This window comes from Apodemus sylvaticus, chromosome 12 (assembly GCF_947179515.1).
Source record: "Apodemus sylvaticus chromosome 12, mApoSyl1.1, whole genome shotgun sequence".
In the NCBI taxonomy this organism is placed as follows: domain Eukaryota; kingdom Metazoa; phylum Chordata; class Mammalia; order Rodentia; family Muridae; genus Apodemus; species Apodemus sylvaticus.
Window position 1 is genome coordinate 98,912,514 of NC_067483.1, and position 5,670 is coordinate 98,918,183.

General features: G+C 48.6%; 1 protein-coding gene across 1 annotated transcript in view; it reads left to right on the top strand.

Annotated features, from left to right (window-relative positions):
* Positions 1–5,670, top strand: part of Nek2 (NIMA related kinase 2) — a 712,524-nt gene that overhangs the window by 185,086 nt on the left and 521,768 nt on the right. The gene's annotated exons all lie outside the window — the stretch shown is intronic.

Below are 5,670 nucleotides of genomic sequence, written 5' to 3' on the forward strand. Positions count from 1 at the left end.
TTCTCTCTGCACTCACTCGACAGAGCCACAGGAGTGAGAGAGTTGGGCGTCTTGCCCATTTCTGGATCCAGTGTGGACACAGCACAGTATATTTGTCAAACTGAGTTGATGATTCCTGTCTTAGGGTTTCTATTCCTGCACAAACATCATGACCAAGAAGCAAGTTGGGGAGGAAAGGGTTTATTGAGCTTACACTTCCTCGTTGCAGTTCATCACTAAAGGAAGTCAGGACTGGAACTCAAGCAGGTCAGGAAGCAGGAGCTGATGCAGAGGCCATGGAGGGATGTTCCTTACTGGCTTGCTCAGCCTGCTCTCTTATAGAACCCAAGAGCACCAGCCCAAAGGTGGTACCACCCACAAGGGGCCCTCCCCACTTGATCACTAATTGAGAAAATGTCCCACAGCTGGATCTCATGGAGGCACTTCCCCAACTGAAGCTCCTTTCTCTGTGATAACTCCAGCCTGTGTCAAGTTGACACACAAAACTAGCCAGTACAATTGACCCCTTGTCAACTTGACACACAAACACATCACTATTAAGCCTCAACCCTTACTTTCTTATTCATCTCCAAGATTTAAATTACTTTAAAAGTCCCACAGTCTTTACATATTAAAAGTTCAATCACCTTAAAATGTCCAATATCTTTAAAATTCAAAGGCTTTTAAAAATTCAAAGTCTTTTAACTGTGGGCTCCACTAAAATACTTTCTTCCTTCAAGAGGGAAACATATCAGGGCATAGTCACAACCAAAAGCAAAACTCATACTCCAATGGTTCAATGTCTGGGAACCAACTCACGATCTTCCAGGCTCCTCCAAGGGCTTGGGTCACTTCTCCAGCTCTGCCCTTTGTAGCACACAGCTTGTCTTCTAGGCTCCAACTGCCTGTACTCCACTGCTGCTGCTGTTCTTGGTGATCATCTCATGGCACTGGCATCTCCAAAATGCTGCTATCTTCCGCTGTAATTAGGCTTCACCAATAGCCTCTCATAGGCTCTCTTCATGCTGACAAGCCTCTGCTCCTATGCATGACCCCTTCAAGTCCTGGGCCACCAATTTCAACTGAGGCTGCACCTTCACCAATGGCCTTCCGTGGCCTCTCACTGTACCAAGAGCCTCAGCTGCTCTTCATGACTCCTTCATGCCTTCAAAACCAGTACCAGCTGGGTGACTCTTACACAGTACCAAGTCCAGTCACAGCACAAAATACAACTGTGGCTATCTCTGGAACACAGCCTCTGTGCTCTCAGAAAACACTTCCAAGAAAATTTCATCTCAGTGATGCTGGTCTCTTCTTAATCACTGCTAATTTCTTAGCTCCAGCTAACCAGCATCAATAGTCCCAGTAAGCCAAACAAAGGTTTGCTTTAGTGGTTCTGGTATCTTGTTACTCACAGCTGATTCTTCAGCCCCAGCTAACCAAAACCACAGAATCTTCACCATCAAAACATGGCCACTGTAAGAGTCTTTAATCTTCCCTCTGAAATTTCACAAGCCAGGCCTCCATCTTTTGCACTGTTCTTAACATTGTCTTCCAAGCTCCTATAGAACTTTCCGAGCTATTAATAGTCTAATGGCTTTTCTAGCTCAAAGTTCCAAAGTCCTTCCACAGTCCTCCACAAAACATGGTCAGGTTGTTACAGGAATACCCCACTACGTTGGTACCAATTTGTCTTAGTCAGGGTTTCTATTCCTGCACAAACATCATGACTAAGAAGCAAGTTGGAGAGAAAAGGGTTTATTGAGCTTACACTTCCACGTTGCAGTTCATCACTAAAGGAAGTCAGGACTGGAACTCAAGCAGGTCAGGAAGCAGGAGCTGATGCAGAGGCCATGGAGGGATGTTTCTTACTTCCCCTGGCTTGCTCAGCCTGCTCTCTTATAGAACCCAAGAGCACCAGCCCAAAGGAGGTACCACCCATAAGGGACCCTCCCCCACTTGATCACTAATTGAGAAAATGCCCCACAGCTGGATCTCATGGAGGCACCTCCCCAACTGAAACTCCTCTCTCTGTGATAACTCCAGCCTGCGTCAAGTTGACACACAAACCAGCCAGTACAATTGCATTAGCCAGTAGCGAGTATGGCTGTGCAGGTCTGTCTGCTTCCTCTTGGCTATCAAACCCTTTTCTCAATACAGTAAAAAATGGAATTAGTTGCTTGTATTTTTGTTTGGTAAATGTCTTTAATTTCTATTACTCTGATAAAATGCCATGACCAAAGGTAACTCAGGAAAAGAATAGGTTTATTTCATCTTACAGCTTAAAAACCCATCACCCAGGGAAGTCAGGGCAGGAGCTGATGCAGAGGCCATGGGGGGGGGGGTGGTGGTGGTGCTGCTGCTGCTGCTTACTGGCTTGCTCCTCATGGCTTGATCAACCTACTTTCTTACTGCACCTGGGACCACCAGCCCAGGCAGGGTGGCACTGTCCCAGTGAGCTGGGCCCTCCCACATCTATCACCAGTCAAGAAAATGCACCACAGGCTTGCCCACAGGCCAATGCAGTAGTCATGTTTTTCAGTTGTTTCCTCCAAAATGACACCAGCTTGTGTCAAGTTGACATAAAACCAGCTGGCACAGCAAGCATTCATTAGATGAGATGGCTACCCTGGAATTCCATCAGGAACTTACCCAGATTTGTAAGGTGCCTACACGGTGCTAAGCACTACACATTTGTCTATAGCTGCTTCTCAAGCTTTTGGCAACCAAGTGTGTATTGTCTACATTCCGGCCCATTTAATAGATGGAAGAGCAGAGGACCTAGGGCAGGGAAGGGTGATAGTAAGAAAAAAAAAAAAGGAACCCACTTCTCCCTGGCACACTTTGATAAAAGTGTTAAACTGTTACCAGAGATCTGCTATGTTCTTAAGTCTTCCTTCTGATGCTCATTTCTAATAAATAAGCAAAGGCATTTACCAGATGGGGCACTTGGATGCCATGACCAATGTTAGGCTGGAACCCCTCCCTTCTCATCCCCTGCACAAGGTGGGAACCCCATCTGCCCTCCTTCCCCCACCTCCACCCCCCACAGAGACACACCACCTCCCAACCCTGTCTTCTTGAAGAAAACTCCTGGCTAGCATGTCATCACTCCTTGTCTCCCTGTTTCCAGGATCGCACCAAGAGTGCCCACCCAGGGCTCCGGTTCTGACCATGTGTGGACACAACTAAGCTCCTAGCTGGCAGGCCATCACGCCTCGCCAAAAGTCTACAGAACCCCCTGCCTTTAGCCCGAGTGTGGGACTCCACCTGTGAGACTGGCGAACCCACCTGAGAGCTGCCTTCTAATCAAACGTCTTTATATACTTTTAATCTGGTCTGATCTGGCCTATATCTGTATCACCAAGGGAGAGAAAATGGCTATCAACCAAGACCAGCCTCTGCTGGGCTCCCCCCTCTGCCCTGGCTGCTTACACAGACCTAGCTGACAACCTTACGGCAGTACCAGCCACAGGTGCTTATGTATACTCTACAGAGCTTTAGTAAACTATACAACTATTGCAACCCGTTGCTTGGCTCTTGAAGGTGCCACCTCAGCCAGGGTTGTTTCGCATCGTCCATATCAGACTGCTGTTACAAGCCTTGTTGAACTCTAGGTAACCCTGCAACCATTTCCACTCAGGCCAGAAGAAGAACGTTCCCACTTGGTGACCCAGCAGGGGGAATTGTGTGAGCAACGCTAAAGGGATGCTGTGATTGGTGAAGACACAAACCTTTATTTGCATGTGACGTTTTCTGCGATTGGTACAGACATCCTTTCCTGACTCTATAAACCGGCTGTTTGGCTCACCCAGTGCGCTGCCTCTCTTGGTGTCTCAACATTAGGCCCAATGTGGTTTTGAATTGTGTACTCTTAGTGGTTCAGGCTGAGCTGGGAACAGGAAGCAAGCAACAGTAGAGACAGAGCAACAACAACAACAACAACGGCTGATGATTAGCAGGCTGAGCTGAAAAAGCAGCAGGACAGCCTGCTGCTGGGCAGCTAAAGGAGCAGACACGGGGCCGGTTGGAAAGATGCAACACAGGGGTGACAAGAGCAGACAGTGGGGAGCAAGCCTTCCCCTAACCCTGGCGACTGGAAGACTTCCAGGAGCTCTCAGGCCTGGGCCAAGGGTCTCCAACATCCTAGGTGCAGGAGCTGGAGTACCGGCTGCCATCAAGGATGACGGAGGAGTCCTGACCTCCTGTGCCTAATAAGAGCTGTACCGTTGTAGAGGGCAGAGTCCTGGCACCTGGGCTATGTAAGAGCTATATGCCTAGCTAAGGTCCCGTTACCTGAGGCCTGGGTGGGAGTTGGACCACTAGTGGGCGCCACCTGCTGTTGCTCTCGCCTGTTTGGGGGCACTGCCTGCTGTTGCTGTTACACCCCTAGAGATACCAAACCTCCCAAAGGGGAGCACTTTAACAGAGGGGACACTCCCAGAGGCCCAGGGTGCTCAGATGTGCTTGATGCCACTATGCTTGCCACTGAGAGGGAAAGGGGCCAAGTGGCATGTGTAGGTTGGGGGCAGGGCTGCCAAGCTGCAGTTGCACCAGGCACAAAGCAGAGCTCCCTGACATTGAATAAGCTAAGCGACCTTAGACAATGAGGTGTGGTCTTCAAGTCCACCGAGCCACAGGGAAGACTCCATTTCCCCAGCATTTAGGGTTTGTAGCTCAAGGCTTCTGTTACGGTTGAATAGGTCTTCAGGTGTTTGCTGAATGATTCCTTTTGCCTTCGACAAGGTACCGTGAAACTAGGCAGGTGTTGGCAGTTGCTGCACTGTTAGACAAAATGAGGGGTCAGGACCCAGCAAGACCCGGGGTGAAGAAGGGCAGAGGCAGACTTCCAAGTGTGCAACCTGAGAATGAAGTAACCTGCTGGAGAGATGACTCAGTGGTTAAGAACACTTGTTACTCTTGCAGACAACCTTGGTTTGGTTCCCAGCATACATAGGAGGCTGGATGTGTCTGATGACCTCTCTGGCCTCCACGGTCACCTGCTCACACACAGTACACAGTTATATATTCAAACACATGCACGCGCGCACCCACACCCACACCCACAGAAAGAGAGAATAAAAATAAATCTTAAAAAAATATTGTCAATTATATGAATTAGAATAAGGTATAATCTTTCACTTGGGAAGCAGAGACACTTGGGAATTGGGCAGCTGAGGCACAGTAACTGCCTATGAATTCGAGGCCACCTCAAAGCTCTCACCCTCCTCCCACCCCTCAGAATTTTGTTATTCTTCTCCCAGATGAAATAAGTTATCGATCAGCACTCTCTCCTTATCCTTACTGACAGAATGTATCCTCATTACCTCAGTTTACTAATCTATAAAAATAGAAAAAGTGTTTCCATTGCAGGATTCCTTGAAGGATCAAGACATAAATGCACGGAGAGCTTGGTGACACAAAGGACTCTTTGGACATTTATTGCCATTATAAACTGCAAGGCCCAGTTTCCTCTCCCCTTACTGGGCGATCCGACTGGCCCCTGTGCCTTGATGCACTCAGGCTGTCCATTTTTCTGCCTGCAACAAAGAGAGGAAGTGGGAGACTATTGCTTGCCTCTCTAGCAGGAGATTGAGCCCAGCTGGTTTTTTCTCCACCTCGCTCGGCACCCAGAACTACAACTCCCAGCGTCACCTGCGGCGCCAGCACGAACTGCGCATGCGTTGAGCA